We start from the raw sequence: 24,433 nt of genomic DNA, 5'->3' as shown, positions 1-24,433 counted from the left end.
TTTTATTAATGTTAACTGGAACCCTAAAGCCTAACAGTCTCTAGGCATACCAATAGAACAGACCCTTTAGTCATAAAGTTGAGGACTAGACTCTAAATGAGATGACCTAAGACACTGTCATCCCCTGAGACCCTGACTGGCTCCCAGCCTAGACAAGAGCTCTGTCTCAGCTTTCTTTTACTGCCACGTGTTGGATTGATAACATGCTTTGAGAAGGCAATGTCAGAACCTTAATGTTCTGAGCCAAAATCATCTGGTGGCACAGGCTGTCAACCTGAATATGTTTTTCAGTTGAAACTAGCACGTGGTCGCAGTAGTCACCACAGCAACGGTGTGGCTGGAACCCTTAGGGATTTTCGGCTGAGGAATAGGGCAGCTGTGAGGATGGCTTCTACTGGAATTAATGGTGACTAACTTATAGGATTAGCCTCCTGGGAATCCTTCATGCTTTTTTTCTAGTAGACATAAATACACACTGTGATTGTTCTTCAACATGAAACACTTCTCTTGACTTTCATTCGATACTACGACTCTTTTTCCTCTTCTAGATTTTACAAATGTTAAGTAAATCTTCATAAGGGGCTCCAATTTAAAGAGAGGGAGAAAGGTGAAGACTTTGTTTTAGGCTACAGAAAAACATAGGTTTTATCTCATTTTCAACCCTGCATTCCTGAGTTTTCCTTTTGTTATCTACCTACTGCATTGTACTTATCTCCAGATTGAAAGAAAGGCAAAAAAAAGATGTTAAGGGGAGTAGAACAGTGAACTTGAAGAGTTGTTTAGAATCTATTCTATGAAATCAGAGTCTTTTATGTTTTTTTTTCACACTATAGACATACCAGTGCTAACATCAAATTGATAACACTTAAATTCATATCAAAAACCAAAGACTGGGGGAAAAAATCAGGAAAGCTTTATAACAGATTTCAGACATGTATTCAAAATTTTCCATAATGGCTTAATATTGGGGAAAAAAAGAAAGATAAATAAGATAGGTATCTGTCATGAGAGTGGTGGCTACAAAATTATATGAGAATAATAAGCAGTATTTTTCAATAGATTAGTGTTTGGAAATACATATGGAGTATATTGTCACTGAAAAATATGTTGGAAAGTTATGCTTTTTATGCAGCTCTAAAGATAATTATGATTAGAATCTAGAAAATAGAAAATAACTTTGTTTTCCCCCCTGGCTTTGTTGAGTAAAATTGACAAATAAAAACTGTATATATTTTAGGTGTGCAATGTGATGTTTTGATATATGTATATCTTTTGAAATGATTACCACAGCCAAGTTGATGAAGATATTCCTCATTTCATATAGTCAGCACTTTTTGTTAGTGTGGTAGGAACACTTAAGATCTATTCTCTTAGAAAACTTTAAGTATGCAATAGTGTATTATTAACTATAGTCACCGTGCTGTACATCAGATCCTCAGAAATGAAGTCAGTGTGATAACCATTTGCTTATTGATTGCATTTAGAATTCAGTCATAACAACCTTTTTGGTTGTTAAGGTGCAGTGACGTTGCAGGTATTACTGTAGTGAATGTGAATAAAATATGCTTAACTGGTACTCTGGGCATCCCAGGTGGCTCAATGGGTAAATTATCTGCCTGCAACACAGGTTCAACCCCTGGGTCAGGAAGATCCCCTGGAGGAGGGCCATGGCAAGTCACCCCAGTATTCTTACCTGGAGAATCCTGTGGACAGAAGACCCTGGCAGGCTACAGTCCATAGGGTGGCAAAAAGTCAAACATGATTGAAGCAACTTAGCACGCACACAATTGATACTCAAGGAATGGTTCAAATTGTTAAAAAAACAAAAAACAAAAAAAAAAACTTCAAGGAGCACAGATCTGAGAATGAAAGGTAAGGACATCTAGACACAGGGCTTATTGATGGTGTTTATCACATACTAATGTAAGTTCATAGACTGAAGTGAGGTGCCATCTTGGTGAAATAGACTATGGTCAACAGGGTAGAGCCAAAGATGGTGACTTATTTAAGGTGCTTGTGACTTAGAGCAAATAATTGACTCACCATGTGGGCTCTTAGTTCCGCAACCAGGGATTGAACCTGTGCCCCCTGCTACTGGACCACCAAGAAAGTCCCTAGGTGCTATTTGGAAAGGCTTCAGTTTAGTGATTAAAGAGATAGCCGTGGGGCAGGATAAAGGTCTGTCCATAAGGACTAGCACTAATGATGAATGTGGCCTGTTTCCTAGTTTAGCCTGGAAACGTGGCTTTCAAGTCTCTTGTTTTATTTAGTGTTTAATTATTGCGCCTCTGGAGTAAAACCTCTTTTAGCCCCGTCAGCAGTTGGTGACCCTTAAGTATATCATGCATTGCTCAAATAGCATTCCCAGAGATCAAGGAATTTGCACAAATACAAAATTAACAGGCATCTCTACTGAAAAGTTCACCTACCTGACACTTTCAGAGAATGAGATGGGTTTTCCAAATAAGGTCAGGACCTTCCCCGAGGTGAAGGGCCTTGGGCAACCCAGTCAGTGTAGGTTCCTGAGATAATCAATCACACTGGAAAGGAGACCCTCTGCCAGCATCTTTCATGGGCCTCTTGGATTATCTTTATTCAAGACAGAAATTTTCACACTGAATTTTAAAATGTTCCAAAATAGAAGAGTGTGGTGTAGCACCACCATGGGACCGAGGAAAACTGGGTCCATTGCCCTCCCCAAGGCATGGATCTAACTGGAATTTACCCTGTAAAAGGCCAAACTCACTTTAATTTAGCCATTGTTGTTCCAATATCTGCTCCCACTTCCTGTTAATTGCCTCTTTTCTAGGAAGAAGTGTCCTGAGAAGTTGAAACAATATCGTAAGTCCAGTTTCACTCTAGTAACACAACTGCGTGTGTGTGCTAAGTCTCTTCAGTCATGTCCAACTCTTGGCGACCCTATGGACCACTGCCTGCCAGGCTCCTCTGTCCTCGGAATTGTCCAGGCAGGAACACTGGACTGGGTTGCCGTGAGACATAAATCAACCAACCTCACCCCCAAAAGGGCTTACCACTGATTCTTCCATAATTCCAGTTTCCACATGGAAAACTACTTTCAGACATAAATTGCATTTTAACATGGGTTTTACTCATGGTTTTACTCTTTTTATTCATCTTAGATTACTGATATGAATGACTTCAAGTACGTAGTCACTCTTTCAACCATTTGTCTTTGTCTTTCCCAGGTGTATCTAAAGCTGTGAGGTGAGAGAATGAAATACTTGTGGGATGATGACTTGTTCTGTGCTTCCTTTTTATCTAGCCCAAGTTCTCCATCAAAGGATCAGAAACAAGCTTTGAGGAAAAGAAGAAACAAGCTCTGTTTGTTTCAGGTATTTAATAGTTCTTTGTTGGTTTGCACGATGAAGGATGTCAACAACCACTGTTGTATTTTTGTAAAGAAAATTTCTTCGAGTTAGACTATTTGATACTGGGTTGTCGATGGTGGCGGTGGGGGGTGGGGAGCCTGTTGTGGCCCCTCCTTGGGGGAGAAGTGTGTATTTCAGCTCCCCCCAACCCCCATACTACAGTCTATGATTTAAGAGTTTCAGATGACAGGAAGAGAAAGAAAAACGTCTGTTCTTTTCTCTTAGGTATTCTTAGAAATGCCAACTCATTTTTCTGGAGTATATATAGCACAGGTTAACAAGAAAATGAGTCACTTCCAGCCCTGCGTGGGAACTATGACACAGTAGTAGCACAGCTTCCTTACTGTAGCCTGCGAGCAACATCCTCTTGAGTTTTTAACGTCACAATTGAATTACCAAATGGAGAGTGAGTGAGGCTAGGAGAAGGGTTGTCATCAAAGTTAATTGGATACACATTTATTATTTTTTTAATAAATATTTATTTTTCTTTTTTTAAAATGGATACACATTTAATAATAACATAAGGAATTATTGTGCTGAATGGCAATTAAGTATAAATGGTGCTCAGTCTACAGAACTGAGCTCAATTCTGAGTATACCGTGGGCAAGTGGGGCTCAATAGCCAAGGATCAGGGTGCGGGGGTCAGTAGATGGAAAATCACCAAGAGGAAACATCAGGGGTACAGAGGCATTCTGGCTAAACCAACTTGATAATATTTTTGCTGAAGGCAGGGCCCTGGGGATGAAGAATTTGTGCAGATATGGAGGGTGAGGTTCTTGGTCAACTAACATGGCAGCATTTTTGCTAAAACTAGGTGATGAAAAGATGGACACAGAATTTCAGTGGTTGGCTCCTAGTTGAGAAGAAAGTTCTGAGGAACCTGACCAAAGTTGGGTCAAGGAAATAGTCTCTTTTTTAAAAAATTAAATAATTAATTAATATATATTTGTGGCTGTGCTGAGTGTTCGTGGCTGTGTGGACTTTCTCTAGTTGTGTCGAGTGGGAGCTTCTCCTGAGCTGTGGCGCACGGGCTTCTTACGGAAGTGGCTTCTCTGGTTGTGGAGCACGGGCTCTAGAGTACACGGGCTTCAGTAGTTGTGGCGCATGGGCTAACTTGCTCCACGGCATGTGGGGTCTTCCTGGACCAGGGATCGAAGCGGTGTTCCCCACATTGCAAGGCAGATTCTTAACCAGTGGACCACCAGCGAAGCCTGAGGAGATGGTCTTTGTCATGCCTCCTGTGTCCTGCCACAGTTCTCTTTTCTCTGAACCACTCACCCATTTCTGCTGATGGTCCCCAGTCTCTATATCAAATCTAAGTCTGGACAAAAGCAATCACAAGAATGGCAAACAGATTTCAGAGAGGCTAGCCCAGCTTGATTGGCAGTAGCTTCCAGCTCAAATGAAGAGATGCTATAGGATAGGAAAAGATGCTGCAGCCAGCACCCCCTGGGACATACCAAGGTTGATAAAGCTTAAGATTTGCACAGCTTACAAACAGACGTGACCACACGAACAGATTGTCAGGGCCTTGGAAGGGGCCTTTGCAAAAGAAGGGTCTTAAAGCTTAGCTTCCTGGTAGATCTGCCTCTGACTGAAACACAGACATTTCTCACTCTGATCCACACCCTAGATCTCAGTGGCCCATTGTTCTTGCAACTAATCCAAATTATCTTTCCTTTATGGCTAGTGCTCCTTGTGTCCTCCCTGAGATATCTTTGCCTATCGTGATGACATTTTCCTTTCCTCCTCTCTAATAATCAAGGTACCCAGACATCATTGTCATCCTCCTTCTCCTAGTATTTATTAAAGCCCTGGTGTACACCTGGCAAGGTATTAAGAACTTCTACTGTGTTATCTCTTTTAGCCCTCATAGCCACTTAGATGGCAGATACTATTGCAGTCATTCCTACTAGACTGAGTTGGGCAATGAGGCTTAGAATGGTTGGCCACTTGCTCAGGGTTAACTTGCTCAAGAGCCAGTAAGTGGCAGAATGAGGTTTTAAACCCAAAGTCTAAGTTCTTAACCCACCACGTAGTACTGCCAAAAGCATTAGTTTGGATTTATGGAATCTGTCTGCAGTGCAGAGACCCAGGTTCGATTCCTGGGTTGGGAAGATCCCCTGGAGAAGGAAATGGCAATCCACTGCAGTATTCTTGTCTGGAGAATCCCGTGGACAGAGGAGCCTGGCAGGCTACCGTCCATGGGGTTGCAAGAGTTGGACACAACTTAGCAACTAAACCACCACCATGAAATTTAAGGCAAGAGAGAAGAGAGAAGAGATGTGATAAGTCTAAAGCCCTTCCTTATGACTACATTAGTGGCTGTTTCCTTATAAGACAGTTTGGCCACACTTGAAATCAAAAGTACTTTGCTACCATGAATCTCAGATACGGCTTCCATCATTTAGTATTATAGCTTCAGTTTCTGTCTGTCCCTTTTGATAAATCTTGAGCTCCTTGAAGGAGCTCAGTTATCCTCTTTTATCTAGTGGAGGATTTGGCATCCAGTAGGACTCAATAAAATTTTGTTATAAGAGGGCAGCTGGGGAGTTTACAAGGGTTGCAATCAGAACATTGGTTTTGATATTTAATCCTGCTGCCTACAGGCTTTTTGATACTGGGCAAAGCATTTAACCTCTCTGGGGGTCTGTGCTGCTCCATTTCTAGAATATGGATGATTATTTCTTTAGAGCATTAGGGGATCTAAATGACCACATATATGTGAAGACCTTTTGAAATTTGCAAAACTCTACCTAAATGTGAAGTGGGCTTTCCAGCTGGCTCAGTGGTAAAGAATTCACCTGCCAACAACGCAGGAGATGAGAATTTCATCCTGGGTTGGGAAGATCCCCTAGAAAAGGAAATGGCAACCCACTCCAGTATTCGTGCCTGGAGAATCCCATGGACAGAGGAGCCTGGTGGCTTATAGTCCATGGGGTTGCAAAGAGTTGAACACGACTGAGCGACTAAACAATTACAACAAAATGTGAAGTGTATCTGAGTATTGCTCCTGTTTTCAATGTCAGCTGCTGACACAATGCCTTTTCTGGCCCAGCATCCTGGGATGGTTGACAGTCTCCTAAGCTCATTTGTCTCCCCAGCACCCGGCAGTGTTCCTTCAGGGTGGTAGGTACTACTAATCAGTATTGCCCATGTCATACAGAAAATCTGCTTCATTTAGAGTTGACTGTAACAAGATTGATGGATTTGAGGTTTATATTCTTTCATGTCTTCTGCCCACGTTTGCTCTAGGTCCTAAGGAGATGTTAAATGAGCATAAATCTGGGTAACTATTAGGAAGAGGAAAGAAAGTAAGGGTCTACACAGCTCAGGTTGCAGATAATTGGCTTCTTAGCTATTGAAGGTTAAGTATAGTGACTCACCAAAGCACAATGTTCTTCCTAACAGTCTTTATCATCGACATTTAACTGGGTTTGCTAAATGCAGCAGAGAACATAAAAACCTTAGGAAGCTGACATCTGAAAAAGCTTTTAGAAAGGAATGAATAAAAGATTCAAGAATTTCTTCAAATTTAACATTCACCACAAATTCAGCCTTCTTGTGCTTTTATTTTTTCTTATAATCAACTTTTCATTTTGGAGAAAAGTTTTTCTTTTTTAAAAAATTCCTGTAGACTATATCTTCAATCATGACAAATTCTCTCAAGATATTCTGAACACCTACTACTCTGCAAAGATAGGTACGATTTACAACTGTCTTCTTTTCTTTTTAAAGATTTATTCATTCAAGTCCAGATGATGGTTTTACCAAAAGGATTTTAGCTATACAAAGCTAACAATGCTATATTTAGTATAAGCTTGACACTTTCTTTTGGACAATCATATAAAGAACAATATGAATATTGAGAATCATTAAATTGTATGTAGGAAAAAATGTTTACAAAATTATAAAAGTTCTCTTGACTCAGTAATTCTGTTTTTAGTAAACAATCTTGAGGAAATATTGAGGGAGATGGCATTTCTCATAACAGTGAAAAACTGGGAAAAACTGAAAGGCCCAACTTTAGGGAGATGGTTAAATAAATTATTGTTTATTGAATAAACTGCAGCCATTAGAATGCTATTTTCCAAAAAATTAATTACAGGAAAAAATGCTTGCTAACATAATATCTAGTGAAAAGCCAAGTATATGTATTTTTATATTATAGGCATCCTACTTAGAAAATATATACATATTTATGTAGAAAAAAGACCTCTGTCCATGGGATTTCCCAGGCAGGAATATTGGAGTGGGTAGCCATTCCCTTCCCCAGGGGATATTCCCGACCCAGGGATTTGACCTGGTCTCCTACATTGCAGGAGGATTCTTTACCAGTTGAGTCACCAAGGAAGCTCAACTGAAAGGAAACCCACCAATATATTAGTGATTGAGGTTATATTATTATATAATATAGTGATATTATATTATATTGAGGTTAACTGTGTGTAAGATTCATTTTTGGTTTAATTAAAAAATTTTTTTTTGTATTTCCCAGATTTTCTGCAATGAGAATGTTTAAAATTTATAATCAGACACATGTACAGGGGGAACACATGTACACCCATGGCTGACTCATGTCAATGTATGGCAAAACCCACCACAATATTGTAAAGTAGTTAGCCTCCAATTAAAATAAATAAATTAATTTAAAAAATTTACAATCATAAAAAAGAGTTACTTTAAACATGCCTAACACAATATTTATAGTTATTACACAGCAGATGGTGACTGCAGCCATGAAATAAAAAGACGCTTGCTCCTTGGAAGGAAAGTTTATGACCAACCTAGACAGCATAATAAAAAGCAGAGACATTACTTTGCCAACAAAGGTCTGTCTAGTTAAGACTATGGTTTTTCCAGTAGTCATGTATGGATGTGAGAGTTGGACTATAAAGAAAGCTGGGCACTGAAGAATTGATGCTTTTGAACTGTGGTGTTGGAGAAGACTCTTGAGAGTCCCTTGGACTGCAAGGAGATCCAACCAGTCCATCCTAAAGGAAATCAGTCCTGAATATTCATTGAAAGGACAGATGCTGAAGCTGAAACTCCAACACTTGGGCTACCTGATGGGAAGAACTGACTCATTTGAAAAGACCCTGATGCTGGGAAAGATTGAAGGCGGGAGGAGAAGGGGACGACAGAGGATGAGATGATTGGATAGCATTACCAACTCAATGGACATGAGTTTGAGTAAACTCCGGGAATTGGTGATGGATAGGGAAGCCTGGTGTGCTGTAGTTCATGGGGTTGCAAAGAGTCGGACACGACTGACTGACTGAACTGAACTGAACTCAACACTGTCAGATTCTTACATTATGATAAAACATTGAAAGCTTTATATTTCTCCTGAGATGGCTTCCTATACATGTTTATTTCCTGATTTTGTATGTCCACTTGACTGGATAGACCACAGAATTTTCTGGAAGAGTTCCATAAATCCTTCAGCCCAATAAAGCACTTTCCATGTCCCCCTTTGTTGGGTTCTCAATCCCAATTAGAACAGACTGGGGCTGTGTGTAGGAAGGGCAGGAAGGACTGATGACCTAGTTTAGTGAAGAGAGGTTAGTAGCTGGTTATGGCAGGTCATGGGTTTCAATCCCAACTGCATCTGTCACTAGCCACTACGTCTCTGCAGCTCTGTTTCCATGCGTGGGTTAACTGACATAATGGTGGTTAGCGTGATGTCTGGCACTATAGTAAGCACTCAGTAAAAGTTAGCTTTTGCGTATGTGTTGCGTGTGCATGCTCACTTGGTTGCTTAGTCGTGTCTGACCCCCATGGACCAAAGCCCTCCGGGGGTCTCAGTCCATGGGATTTCCCAGACAAGAATATTGGAGTGGGGTAGCCATTCCCTCCTCTAGGGGATACCTTCCCAACCCAGGGATCGAACCCCTGGTCCCCCTGTCTCCTGCATTGCAGGCAGAGTCTTTACCACTGAGCCACCAGGCAAGCCCATAAAAGTTAGCTTTTACTGAACTTCAAAAGAAGTAGAACCCTTTCATCAACTCTGCAGGCAAGAGTTAGAACAATCTCAGCAGATGTAGTCAACTAGTTGCGCTCTTGGTAGGAAGGAAGCAATTAACGGGGTGGACTCTTTGTGTTTTGTTGTTATTGTGGGTGGGGAGGGAGGCGGGGCTCAGAAAGCCCCATAAGGGCTGTGCCCGGGGAAGCACAGAGTTGGAGGTGCCAGATCAAGTGTTGTAAAAGAAGATTCAATTTTGGAGGGGCAGTTTAGGGACAGAATTGGGCAGAGCTAGGTGACAAGTGTTTTAGGGACACCCGACTGGGCGTGTGAGAGCTGCTCACGTTCCTGAGTTTCCCAGACATCTTGGCCCAATGCACAAGGAGAGGAGGCCACCCCTGCTCTGGTCATTGTCCCCTCCTCTGCAGCACAATGCTTCCTTCTTCTGAACCTGCCTCTCAGGGAGAGTGAGGCATAGATAATTCTGGTCACACTGATGAACTACTTAACCTGGGGGGAGCCCTCCTCCCACCCCTCACCAGGGTGGAGTGTCAGGGACAACAAGCTGTGGAGAGCGTCACTCCTCCACTTTTTGCTGCCAAAGGTGATGGATGCTGTTTCGTTGGTTCAAAAGTGTGTTCACGTGCACTCAGGGGAAACGAAGCAGCGAGAAGCGTCCAGGCGGCAGAAAAGTCAGGAATTTGACATCTGTGGTTTTGAAGTGCTTAGAAAAAAATCAGTTCCCTGAATGGTTTGTAAAAGAGGATCCTTGTCCTCTGTGATAGGAAAATTCGAATTAAAAAGAAAAGTGACATGCTTTGGTAATACAGCAATGGAGAGTGAATTTTAGAGAAATCAGATTTCCTTTTTAAGGACGTCTGGGGAGTTCCGCTGGTTCTCGGCAGACCCAAGCAGCAGAATGAGGCTAAAATCAGTCTAATCATTTGCCACCTGACTGGCAGCTCAGCGGGACAGGAGAAAGGTGGTCAGCTCAAAGCCACCATTTGGCTTGGCTCATATGCAGTGGGTCAGGGACAAATTTCAGCCTGGGTTGACTTTATTTATATAATTCTTTTTTATCTTTGTTTTTACATTTCTTATTGTATAGCTATACAATATTATATAAGCTCCTGCTGCTGCTGCTAAGTCGCTTCTACAGGTGTACAATAGAGTTAGTTACAATTTATATATTCATATATAATTTATATATATTATAATTTATGTTCTCCATTTATAGTTGTTATAAAATAATGGCTATATTCCCTGTGTTGTACAGCATATGCTTGCAGCTTATTTTATACCTAACAGTTTATACTTCCTGGTTGACTTTAAATAGTGCCTGTTCCAGCTGCCAGGCACTGATTCTCATTCTTATCTGAATTTAGTTGTAGTATCCTTTTGTGTGATCAGTTGCTCAGTTGTCTCCAACTCTGCGACCCCATAGACTGTAACCCACCCAGCTCTTCTGTCCATGGGATTCTCCAGGCAAGAATACTGGAGTGGGTAACCATTCCCTTCTCTAGGGGATCATCCTGACCCAGGGATCAAACCCGCAACTCTTATGTCTCCTGAATCTTTTTACCTCTGGTAAATAAGAATTGTTTCTCCAGTAAGAATCTGACATCAAAGGCCCGGATAATAATCCAGGAAAACTCAGGCCTCTGATGGAAATTGTGGAGAACTGGTAGAGGAGGATATTTACTTACGAAAATATCTTCTTTCCGCGGTTTGTAAATTGTGAGACAGGCAATGTCTTACCTGCTCCCTGACTCCAGGCCTTTCCTTTCATCTGGAAGTCTCCCTTCAGATTGTAACGAAATACTTTGCATTTGAAAAAGCTCTCCTACTGAATACTAACTTCTTTGGGATTTCAAGGCTTTTTCTTTAAGAACTCTGTTAAAATGCATGGGATTCCCAGGTGGCTCATTGATAAAGAATCTGCCTGCCAATGCAGGAGACTTGGGTTCGATCCCTGGGTTGGGAAGGTCCCCTGGAGGAGGAAATGGCAACCCACTCCAGTATTCTTGCCTGGAAAATTCCATAGACAGAGGAACCTGGCGGGCTATAGTCTGTGGGGTCGCAAAATTGGATATGACTGAACATGTTCGCACATTCAAATGCAAGCATTCCAGGAAGGAGCCAAGTCTGCAGTGCTGACAGTTAATACTTTATCACCATCAGTCAGAATCACTTTAGCAAACATTTACTGAGTCCTTCCTACCTACTTATTTATATGTTTATTTGTTCATTTGTTTATTTAAAAAGTCGGGTTTATTGAGGTATAATTTACATACAGTCAGGTTTATGCTTTTTAATGTACAGTTAGTTCCGTGCCTTTTGGAAAAAATACAGCAGTCATGTAACTAACCCTACAACCGCGGTATTAAACATTTCACTTTGGGGATGGTCCCAGTGCCTGGCGACAGTGCACCTGTTTTCTGTCCCCTTTAGTTTTGCCTTTTCCAGTCCTTATTATTATTTTTTAATGTTTTATTGGAGTACAGTTGATTTGCAGTGTTGTTAGTTTCTGCTGTACAGCAAAGTGAATCAGTTATACGTACACAAATCCACTCTTTTCTAGATTCCTTTCCCACACAGGATATTACAGAGTACTGAGTACAGTTCCCGTGCTATTCAGTAGGTCCTCACTAGTTATCTATTTTATACATAGTACTGTGTATACGCCGATCCCAAACTCTGACTTTATCCCTCCCTTGGCCCTCTACCTCTGCTCTCCCCCTGGATAACCATAAGTTTGTTTTCTGTTAGTACGTCTGTGCCAGTCCTTATTATTTATAAAAATAAAACACCCTGTCCTTAAAAAATGACCCCAAACTGTATTCGACTCTGTTTGCAGTCTAGCTCATTAACCATGTCCCCTGAGGAGAGTATGGATAACCCTCCAGACTCATTTCCAGTCTCTATAGCCAGCCAAACACTTGTTAACCAGGGAGCCAGTGAATGGGAGCTGGGGAAGGAGAGAAGAGACCAGGCAGGGTGGGCATGTTGGGGGCAGAGCCATTGACTTAGGAAGTACACAGTAAGTCCCTACACACTAACCTTCAAGCTGCAAACTTTCAAAGATGCAAACGTGCGTTCCATCAATGTCAAGCATGAGTGAAATTCCAGCTTACCCTCCTATTGCTGATGACCCTTCAGCTCTACCATCTCCCATCTCCTCTCTCTCCTCCAGCTCTTCTTGCCTGTTCACTTGATGCCAGCCCCTATACGCCAGCTGTTGTATTGTGCTACTATACTTCTCAAGGTACTGTACTGTAAGATTAAAAATGTTTTCCTTATTTTTTATGTTTGTTTTTTAATGTATTATTTGTGTGAAAAGTATTATAAACCCATTACATTACAGTAGTATGTAGCCAATTGTGTTAGTTGGGTACCAAGGCTAACTTTGTTGGACTGAATGAACAAATTGGACTTATGAATGCACTCTGGGAATGGAACTTGTTCTTATGTAGGGAACTTACTGTATTCATCTGGCCGCCAGCCCTGCAGGTGGGCAAGTCACAGAGCACTCTTCACCCGGGCTCCTGTTGGCCCTCTCATCCAAAAAAATAAAGCCAGGTCAGAGGCAGACTGTCAGCTTTATGAGGATGGATCCCCTCTCTTGGTCTCTATCATCCCCTTTTACCCATTTGGTGGCATCTGCTGTGAGTGACTCTGCTTGTGGTGGGTCAGGGACAGAGGAGGGTAGAATCATTCCCACATTTCTGGCCGCAGAGACTGGGTAGGTGATGGTGCCAGGAATAAAGGAGGAAAATGAGGAGAAATAATATTTTTTGCACTTCTTCCATGTCCCAAGCACACATGATTTCATTTAGTCCTCTCGTGCATCAGATGAGCCTCTGAGCCAGAGGCCAGTCCACGCCAGCTCTGTTCTCCCACCCCATGTTGCGCAGCATCGATCGTGACTGTGACCGTCGGTTTGCCCCTTAACTCCTTCCTCACCCTCCCTCTCTTTCCTCCTCACTGCTCTGTCTTCATTCAGTCTCATCATCTCTTGTCTGGATGCTTGCAATCATCTATTAGGATTCTCTCCACTCCAGCCTGGTCCTCATTTATCCCTTTTGTGGCTACCAAGTTATTTTTCCCAAAAGCAAATCGGATCTTATTTGTTCCCTGCTTAGATTTCCTCTGTGACTTCCCATTATCCTCAGCGAAAAGTGACAACTCTCTGACTCCTGGTAAACAAGGACCCCTGATCCAGTGCAAGCCCCTTTCCCTATCTCCTCTATTGCACCCAGAAATCTGCTAGTTCGTGCTCATCTTCTCCTCCTCCCTTTCCTAGCCATTCCCTGGACTGCACAGTTCTTTCTTGTCTAGATGCAATATTACCCTCTCCTGTTCCCTCTCCAAACATACTGTTGACCTCTCCTTCCCTTGTTCTTCACAGCATCTTGACTATGTTCTACTACAGCCTTTGTGTGTGCGTGTGTGTTCAGTCACTTACGTCGTGTTCCACTCTTTGCGACCCTGTGGACTGTAGCTTGCCAGGCTTCTCTGTCCGTGGGGATTCTTGAGGCAAGAATACTTGGGTGGGTTGCCATGCCCTCCTCCAGGGGATCTTCCCAACTCAGCGATCGAACTCGAGTCTCTTATATCTCTTGCATTGGCAGGTGGGTTCTTTGCCACCAGCGCCACCTGGGAAGCCCCATTACAGCCCTTACCAGAGTTTATTGCACTCATGTGCTCACAGCTCTGCCTTGTGATCACTCTTTTCCCTGCCTTTCTTACAATTCTTAGTAACTGGCAAAATCCCACTTGGTTTTACTTTTTTTAAAGGATTTTAAAAAAACACTTATTTTTATATATTTATTTGGCTTTGCTGAGTGTTAGTTGCAGCACAAAGGACCTTTGATCTTTGTTGTGGCATGCAGGAATTTTAGTTACAGCACGCAAACTCTTAGTTGTGGCATATGGCATCTAGTTCCCTGACCAAGGATCAAACCCAGTCCCCTGCATTGGGAGCGTGGAGTCTTAGCCACTGGACCACCAGGGAAGTCCCTCAAGGACCCATTTAAATTCTTGCTCTCCACAACATGACTATCTCAAAGAGTTAAAGCTTGAACATAGAAAATTGGCTGATACTCAAGCCCATGCTGCTTCTACAGCATAAACTGTAGAGGCACATTTGGGAAGAAAGACGATTTTACTGGGGGTGTGTTGTATTTGAGATGCGTGGGGTCACTGAGGCGACTGTGTGTAGTAGACAATTGGAAAGGACAGCGTGTACTCGGAAAGCAGTTTGGGGTTGGTTTTCAGTAAATAACTCTGTTTGGTAGACCCGAAGCACGCTTAGCTTTGGAGGCTCTTTTGCACATCATATAAAATATATCAAAATAACTCATGTACAATATTTTAAATAGATAATCATATGAGTTACATTTCAGACCACTCACATGATTTAAAGACTGTTGCTTAAACATTAATTTTTTTTTCTCGTGTTTGGCTGCACTGTGGGGACATGCAAGATCTTGGTTCCCTGACCTGTGAGTGAACCTGTGCCCCCTGCACTGGAAGAGAGTTGTCTTAACCTCTGGACTGCCAGGGAAGTCCCTGACTAAACATTTATTCATTTCAGTTTTCAGTTTTCCCCCCTTCCTCTTTTTTTCCCTTCCTCCTTCCCCTTCTCTCTCAAATATTTCCTTGACATTTGAAAAGATACGGTACTTCTTATACAAGCACCCAATAAGCTGTCCCAAATAAAGAGAGTTATGCCAATACAAGTATCTAGATTCCTCTGTAAACTCAGCCTCAAGGCAAATCTCTACTTCTCCCTGTAGAGAAATTCTGGTGTCTCTGCTGGGTTTGGATCAATGATGTTCCTTTATCAAACGAGAAGACGGCTGAGAAAATCCAAGAGAACCCTAACATTTGAAGTATCTGGCAGAGGAATAGGGGTCTGGAGAGAGGGCCAAGAGCCTAGAGGTATACCAGATAGTAAAGAGTGGAGGGTTTCTAAAAAAGAAAAGGTCAATTTCCTTTTTAGAAAGAGGGAAGAGGGGTTTGGTATGAAAAAATGGAAAATAGCTCATTGACAGGCAATTTAGGAGCCATTGGTGGGCAAAGCTAGGTCATCTCAAGATGACACAGGAGAGGGAGCTAATTGAGCAGACCAAGTGTAGACAATATTTTAAAGACACTAGACTGTTAAGGGAAGAAAGGAGAGATACAGGGCATGACTAGATGCATTGCAGTTTGCTTTGATTTGCTATGGGGAAGCCAAAAGATGCTTAAGGAGGCTGAGGGGAAGGAGCCAGTGGAAAGCATGAACATGGGCCATGGAAAGCATGAGTTATCCATACTCAGCGCAGGCCAACCCATTTATTTCTACTCAGTCCCACTGCTCCTGTACTCAAGGACATTGCTCCAGTAATGTTCTGTTTCTGTTACCTCCCAGTAAACCTCTTTCAAGGTGTTGTGTTGAGGAGGAAAAGAGAAAGCCAGGCAATGGCTTGAAAGGGGAACATGAATTCCAAAAATTTTGTTTTTAAGATGAGAGAAAATTCCATGGGTTTGTATGTGGCTGGGAAAGATCCAGGAGAAAGGAAAAAACTTGTGAAAAAAAGAAAAGTGAAAGTGTTAGTCACTCAGCTGTGTCGGACTCTGCAACCCCACGGACTGATGCTTCCCTGGTGGCTCAGACGATAAGGAATCTGCCCGCAATGCAGGAGACCTGGGTTTGATCCCTGGGTCAGGAAGATTTCCTGGAGAAGGGAATGGCAACCCACTCCAGTATTCTTACCTGGAGAATTTCATGGACAGAGAAGCCCAGCAGGCTACAGTCCATGGGGTTGCAAAGAGTCATACATGACTGAACAACTAACACTTCCACTCTTCATTTTTTCACAAGTTTTTTTCACTTTTCCTGGATCTTTCCCAGCCACATACAAACCCACTAAGATTTCTTTCACCTTAAAAACAAAATCTTTTGAATTCATGTTCCCCTTTCAAGCCATTGCCTGGTTTCTCTTTTCCTTCTCAACACAGCACCTTGAAAGAGGTTTACTGTATTTATTGTCTCTAACTCCTTATCTCTCATTCTCTCCTGCATTAACTCTAGTAAGTGCTAGTGGGGTTGGGAGGTGTGCCCACCTTTCTATTGAAAGTTCCCCGTCAAGGTTATCAAAGACATCAGGTGGCTAAATTCAGCAGTCAATGAAAATCCTCATTTCCTGCTGATGTATTTGCGGCATTTGAGAGGTGTGATCACTCTTATCCTGACACACTCTGTTCACTTGACCTCCAGTCTTGTCTTTTTTGGTCTATACTCACTTCTATGGTGATTTCACCCTAATCTCCTGATTTAAATACTAGTCTGGACTTCTCCCCAGGGTTCCAACTTGATGTTCAACTTCTCCACTTGTATGTCTAATGAGCATTCAAAACTGAGCTCCTGAAAGTCTACCCCATACCTGATCCTTCCAAGACCTTCCTCATCCCAGCAGATAACAACTCCATTCTTGCAACTGTCAAAGCTCAAAGCTTCAGAGTTATCTTTGACTCTTCTCTTATTCTCATTGGAGAAGGCAATGGCAACCCACTCCAGTACTCTTGCCTGGAAAATCCCATGGACAGAGGATCCTGGTAGGCTACAGTCCATGGGGTCACAAAGAGTTGGACACGACTTATTCTCATGCCCTGTGTCTATTAATTAGTAAGTACTGTTGGTGTCCATTCAAAATATATCCAGCATCTGATCACTTCCTGCCACCTCCACTGCTAACACCCTAGTGACTAGGGACTTTCCAGAGCACCATATCTTTCACCTGGATCTGCTACATCAGCCTCCTAGCTGGGCTCCCTCCCTCTACCCTTGTGTTTTTCAATCTAGTCTCAGCACAGCAGCCAGGATGTTCCTATTAAAGTGTAATTCAGGAACTTCCCTCATGGTCCAGTGGTTAAGAATCCACCTTCCAATGCAGGGGACATGGGTTCAGTCCCTGGACAGGGAACTAAGATCCCACATGCAATTAAGGCCACATGTTGCAACGACTGAGCCTGAGTTCTGGAGCCCGAACCACAACGAAGAGCCCATGTGCTGCAACTAAGACCCAAGACAGCCAATAAATACATAAATACATTAAAAAAATAAAAGTGCAATTCAGATCACATTACTTCTCTGGCAAAACCTCCCATGGCTTCCCGGATCACTCTGAAGAAAAGCCAGCTTTGCCATGATTTCCTTTCATTGGCTCCTTCACATACCTTGAGCGCACATTTGTCTGACTCCAAGGTCTTTGTACTTACTTCTGCCTGAAATGTTCACTCCCTTGCCTCCTTCAGGGTTTTAAGCATCACCTTCTTAGGGTGACACCGACCCCTCTATTCAAAGTTGCAGCATTCTTTCCTGGATACATGACTTTCTATCCTTTGCTTTGTCTTTTCCTCGGGGAAAGGACTTCTATTTTATCCCCTGTGATTGATCCAGCACCTAGGCCCTTGCTTGGCACTTAGGATACTGAATGAATGAGAGCGATCCCACTGGAGGACAGAGGGATTATTAATAGATGAAGACTCAGAAGGGAGCACGTGGAAAGACAGATGTAAAAAAAAACACTACATTTTTATCTAAAGAGACAGGGCAGAGTAGGGAACCAAGAAAACTCCTGATACCATCATTTGCACGTCGACTGAAGCAGATCAATACCAGTATGTCACCTTTCCTATGCATTTCTATTTTTTTAAGGCTTTTATCTCTAATTGTCGTGGGACAAAAACTTTGTCCCTCTGTTAAAGGAATTGCATGTGCTATTAAGAAGATTGGTGGAGATTTACTCACAAAGCACAGAAACCTTCTTGACCTTGACATTGTCTTACACCTGAGATAAACCAGCTTTATTCTTAAGACCTGTCATCCTGAAGCATAAAACAAGTCTTCTTTTTATTACCATTATTAGTAGTAGAGTGTTGGCTTGCCCAGTTGTGAGTCTGAACTCTAGACATTCTAAGCACTGGTCCCATTGTATCCTTTCCAGCTTTGGACCCAAGACTCATCATATCCTGAGGAATCAGAGCTAATGTTGCTAAACTCTTTTTCTTCTCTGAGTGTCCCTTTCTTCCCCTTCAACATGAAAATCCTGCCGATAATCCCCACAAACAATCACAAGCCCCAAATCACAGATTTTCTTTGACCTCAGGTCTTTAACATTTAACCATAAGGGAAGTGAGCAATTATATAACTGCTCAAGGACAACTGTAGGGGTAGGGGACAGCAAAGATGGAAGGAGAGACGACCATGAAGAAGACTGCGTGCCTAAAGGAGTAAGCAGGAAACTGAGGAAGCTTGTCTGTGCTTGATTTTCTTCATCAGATTAATTTTGTTCTAAGTTTTATCTAAGTATAACCACGAACCCTCTATAAGAGCTAAGCATATATAAGCCACGTATGATATTGGTTTTATTACTTTGCACTCATCCCTCATATTCTTGAGACTGCATACTTTTTGCAACTAGAAAATAAAGAGGGAGTATTTTCAGGAAACCAAAGATAAGCATGGTCTTCTGCGGGTGAGGTGAATTCATAAAGTTCAAGGGATTTTAACCCTTGCTTCATCAGTAGATTACCGAGTATTTAGCAGGTTTCTGCTGTGAATGACTTGTATTGCTACCAAAGATAGATCACGTTGACCTTTTCATGCTTCTGTTTGTTTGAGCATAGTAACAAATGGGCTTCCCTGGTGGCTCAGTTAGATCCCCTGGAGAAGGAAATGGCAACCCACTCCAGTATTCTTGCCTGAAAAATTCCATGGACAGAGGAGCTTGGTGGGCTACAGTCCATGGGGTCCCAAAGAGTTGGACACGACTGAGTGGCTTCACTCACTTCACTGGTGGCACAGTGGTAAAGAATCTACCTGCCAATTCAGGAGACACAGATTCGATTCCTGGGTCCGGAAGATCCCCTGGAGAAGGAAATGGCAATCCAATCCAGTATTGTTGCCTGAGAAATCCCATGGACAGAAGAACCTGGTGGGTACAGTCCATGAGATCACAAAAGAGTCAGATACAACTTACAAACTAAACAACAGCAAAGGAGTAGCAAATAGGGATGAGATGACTGTGAGAAGCCATGGTGGTAAAAGAAAGCAAGAGATACGCAGGCACCCTCCTTGAGGTTGGAAAGAACGGAAATGATGCAACATCAAAATCCTAAAATTCTCATTGTCTTTTGTTGATGCACCATAAGGACCTATATTAAAGGACTTTGAAATGAACTTGGTTTGGGGTCCACTCTAGTAGTTTTGATGCCAAATAGATTTTGACCTTTAGGTGTCTCCATTTCAGAGAAGAAAATTCTTGGAAGAGGTACCCTCAAAAAGATCAATTAGACAACTCGGGCTACACATCCTTTCTTTGAATTCCAGTAATATCACAGGAATACCCTGTGATTGCTATTTGCTATGCAAAGCCTGCATGGTAGATCTAAGAAGATTGTTCTATTGACAGTAAAATGTGACCATCATAGCCAAGTTCCTTAAAAACATACCAGATTAGAGTTTTCACACAACCCATAATTTATTACTCCGTGCTGCCTCTTTTGTGGAAAATGAGAAGTTAATTTTTAAAACTCGTAAGTATAAAGGGTTATAAAGGTTGTATATTTCAGTTTTAAATACTGAGATTCTATTCTGTAATAGGACACAGAACAATAGTCTTAAGCCTCTAATTGTATAAAATGGAGGCATATTAAAGATGAACCTCATTTGCTTTCCTTACTGTGGCCCGTGTTTTATTTCTAATATTCTTTCCTAGTTGGATGTGGTCAAGATACTAGAGTTCATTCTATACCATGTAGCTGTAAGCCCCACAGTTGTTCCCACTGGCGGTGGACGGCTCTGTGTTACTGGTTTTGGTCACTTCATACTCATATGTAAGCTGTATTATTAATCTCAAGACGATATGAGGTCAAACACACACATTCAATGTTGGATTTGGACCTTGGGTCCTCTGCAGGATTTGAAATGTGAAATTTAATCTTTCAGTATTCTATAAAGGAAAAACAATATTGTTTCTTGTACAAATACAGCCCGAATAAAATTTGAAACTTCAGCTTCCTAGCACTAAGCACCCTCCCTCCATTAAAACATGGTTTCTTATCAAAAGAAATAAACTTGGAAAAGTCAGTTTGGTTCTAGAGAAATCCCGTGGTTTCTTCTTATATTGTATACGTGTTGAATGAGGGACTTGTTGAAAGGCATTGATCCCAAAATAACAAAAGAAGAATGGAGGAGAATTTATTATTCCCAGTGTTCTCTTTACTCTTCTTTGTAAGAGTTGGAGGGAGGGCAGTTTCTGTCTGCATCAGACAGAAAACCAAACAGGTAAATTAGTTGGACATGCTTACTATTAATACTTTAAAGTAGCCCAAAGTCCAGGTTTCCCTGGAGAAGTGCCCCAGTGAATATGTTAGGATTCTACAGACAAGTGAATTAGGGAATCCCCTTTTCATGGCTCTGGCCACATGAGACTTAGAAACAACAACAAAATGAGAAGCTACCTCTTGTCTCGTTTTCCCAGGGCTAAATGAATCCTATTTCCAGCTTCGTGTATAGCACCCACTCTGTAGCTATTGCCCTCTAAGCAGTCTATCCTGTCACCCCTACAGGGCAGGGCTCTAGGCTTGATTTCTGACCCTAAATGAGCATTTGAGATGTGAAGGACAATATATCACAGAAATGGACTTTCCAGTGAAAAGGAAACTTATCCTTTCAAATGAATTTGGATTTTACTTTCCTCTCCCCTGTCTCTAACTGTTTAGAAATAAGTTTAGTTTATTTTAAGAAACTTTGCACTTGTATGTCAGTAACAAAGACTCTCAGTTGAGACTTGAAAAATGCTTCCATGTCCCAACTTTTAAAGGAAATTTAGAGTCAACTCTCCATGAACTTGGGAGTAACTAGTTAGTCCAGTGGTTCTTGGGTTCCTTAGATGCAGAGCCTTCCTTAAAGAACCACGCATTTTGAGATATCCCTTTCCTATTCTGAAATGAAATTCACAGGTAATGCAATCTAACTATACAGATAAAAAATAAATGTGAAATACCACCTGTCATATGAAAGAGAAATGTAAAGAATATAACCTGATATGTATGTCAACATGTACATGGCTAAACTGGAAGATAAATTCTACAGATTTCTAAAACACTTCATGGGGAGGAGAACTAAGCTGGGTGAGACCACTTAGTGCTCTGTTCTCGCCCGTGCTGGATGGTGCAACAAGTGATTGACAAGTAAATTCTTTGTGACTTAGAGCAGGTTACTTTTTTCTCTGAGCTGGAGTGTCCTCATATTGAAATGAGAACACTGCTTATTTCTCAGGAATGCTGCCTGTATCACTTACCATCACATACGAAGCACTTAGGACCACATCTAGCCCATAGTAGGATCTCAGTGAATGTTGATTCTCATTGTCTTCTCGGAGGAGTCCAAGTTACTGCGAGTCCAAGTGTTAGTTGTCCTCTTTGCAAGGTTTACCTGGCTGGGCTTAGTGCTTTTCTACTGGGGGAAATGAGAAGTGGGAGTAATTCAAAGACCAAAGTGTTAAAGAAACAGTGACTTTTACTGCTCCCCACTGCTCCCTCCCCTTCTCCAAGTAGGTGAAATTAACATGGGTCAAATTGCCCTTGCGACTCCCCAGCCCAGTCTTTTCATGCTAGGGACCTTATGCAGATTCCAACTACCTGTCATGGGAGGTAAGGGCACTTTGCAAGCTGTTGTTAGGTGGTTGAGGCCTGGATTGTGATTTGGAAAGCAATCTGAAGTCTCTGCTTCTCTAGGATAAAGGTTTATGAGGGTGAGCCATTTGTAGGGGCAGGTAGAGCTGGTGGAGAAGAAGAGAGGTGGTAAATAGTTCCTCCATTCTCGGCTATTTATGCTGTTAGCACCCTATGCTAACTATAAAGCAGAAACCAAGGAGGCTTTCTTTTTAATCTCTAGAAACAACATGCCAGTTCCTTTTTAAAACTAGTAGCCTCCAAATAAAATCCTCTAAAATATTTTGGAGGTGAAACATGCAGCTCTCTTAAGAAAACAATTCAGGCTATAGTCTATGTTTGCAGTTTGGGAAAAGATTATTTTTGTTGTTGTTTAGTGAACAGAGAGGAGATTTTAAAGTAGATGTTCTCCCCCCTGTTCATTTAGAGATCCCTGCAAACAATGATGTTTTAACCATCATGTTTTCATGTTTTAGAAAGCTTAGCAGGATGAAGTCCTTATTCTGCGTTGCCAAACAAGATCCTTTAAAAATTATCTGGAGCAGCAAATGTCATCCTCTATTTTATACCCTCATAAACAACCTCAAATGGATGAAAAGCACTTGTTGGGGGTGGGTGGAGGCAGGCCTCTCTGGTTACTGCCTCTTCTAGGTTTCCCTTCTCTGTCTGATTCTGCTTTTTGATAAGAGATCAGGTAACCATGACAACGCTGCACAGTGGAAGTCCTTTCATTTCTGTGCTTTACATAATTCTGAAAATAAATCTGCTACCTGTTTGACATTTGCTTCCTTTTCTTACAAACTTTATTTTTTTTTTTCCTTTAATCTTAGCACAGTATCTCCTGAAAGAAACTTGCTACTTCAGAGGATCTGCTTCCACCAATGTACTTCCTGTTGGTAGCAGGGTGGACTTTGCATTCTCTGGGGCTTGGATTCCCACTGGAAATTCTCCCCACACACACTTCAAACTAAATTGTAGCTCTATTATCCAGCTATTGAAGAGTAGCAAGACTGTGATGGTTCACGGGGATCTTTTCTGATTTCAGACTCACACAGTTCAAGTCTATGTCATCCAAAGTGGCAGCTGTTGTTATTAGGCCAGTCCCTAGAACTCAGCATCACAGGGCTGGTTTCATAATGGATAATTCTCGTAGGAATCTTCCTAAAGTCCACGGTGGATTTGAAGCATTGGTTTTACACTCAGATTTTGATAGTGTGAAAAGACAGTTTAACCTAATCTTCCTTGAAACATCAAGACTGGAATATCATTTAACATACGATTCTTGACCATCTGCCCTTGCAACGAGAGTGTGTATTGTACACACTTGGAAATGTTAGAAAATTTTTTTGGAAATGTTAGAATTTTGTTGTTGCTGTTGTTGTTGTTCAGTCGCTCAGTTGTGTCTGACTCCTCGAAATGCTATGGACTGCAGCATGCCAGACTTCCCTGTCCTTCACTATCTCCTGGAGTTTGCTCAAACGCATGTCCATTGAGTTGATAATGCCATCAACCATCTCATCCTCTGCCACCCCTTTCTCCTGCTGCCCTCAATCTTTCCCAGCATCAGGGTCTTTTCCAATGAGTCTACTCTTCACATCAGGTGGCCAAAGTATTGGCGCTTCAGCATCAGCATCAGTCCTTCCAATGAATATTCAGGACTGATTTCCTTTAGGATTGACTGGTTGGATCTCCTTGCAGTCCAAGGGACTCTCAAGAGTCTTCTCCAGCACCACAGTTCAAAAGCATAAATTCTTTGGTGCTCAGCCTTCTTCATGGTCCAACTCTCACATTCATACATGACTACCAGAAAAATTTTGAGCCATCCCCAAAGACTGATTCCTTCTTTTTCCCTCTCTCCCTCCCTTCTCTCTCTCTCTCTTTCTCCTATCAATGAGAAGAAAGATTTGATTCCATGCTGTAAATTCTGGAGACTTCCAGACTTCCACAGTAATGAAGTCTTCTCCTACAATAAAGGAAATGATTCAGTTTTTTTTTGGTTTTGTTTCCTACATTAATGGCTTCATGGAGATTCAGAAATTTGAATGCTGTATAGATCTTGATTGGATGGGAGGAAAGTATCATTAGGGTCAGAAGCAGGTCATTGTTTTGAAAGCAGACCTGGTTCTTACCGTTACACACTGACTTGGATTGTGTGCAGGCGAACTGTTATTGATTGGGTTTATTTCCCTAATGGTTGCGTTCTGCTCTCTCGGGATCTTTAATGTACAAGACACATAGAGCTTTCCCCTGCATGTCTGCCGATTAAGTGTTATTGAGTTTAATGAGTCTATTCAACAGCACCCAACTCTCTAGTCTTTACTCAGACAATCTCCTAGGAGTTGGAGCTCAGAG

The 24,433-nt window shown here is 41.9% G+C and overlaps 1 long non-coding RNA gene across 5 annotated transcripts in view; it reads left to right on the top strand.

Moving 5' to 3' along the window:
• The first annotated feature begins 2,813 nt into the window (after positions 1–2,813).
• The window catches only part of LOC133258232 (uncharacterized), a 108,421-nt gene continuing 86,801 nt past the window's right edge, over positions 2,814–24,433 (top strand). For 3 of the 5 annotated variants that reach the window (XR_009739877.1, XR_009739875.1, XR_009739876.1), the window contains exons 1-2: positions 2,831–3,163; positions 3,284–3,353. This is a non-coding gene — a long non-coding RNA (uncharacterized LOC133258232). Of the gene's footprint in view, positions 3,164–3,283; positions 3,354–24,433 lie in introns of all 5 variants that reach the window. The other 2 variants (XR_009739873.1, XR_009739874.1) reach the window with 2 other exon arrangements.

The sequence above is a fragment of the Bos javanicus genome, chromosome 12 (genome assembly GCF_032452875.1).
Source record: "Bos javanicus breed banteng chromosome 12, ARS-OSU_banteng_1.0, whole genome shotgun sequence".
NCBI classification, from domain to species: Eukaryota; Metazoa; Chordata; class Mammalia; order Artiodactyla; family Bovidae; genus Bos; species Bos javanicus.
The sequence above is the reverse complement of the archived record's forward strand: the minus strand, read 5'-3'. Positions and strand labels throughout refer to the sequence as shown.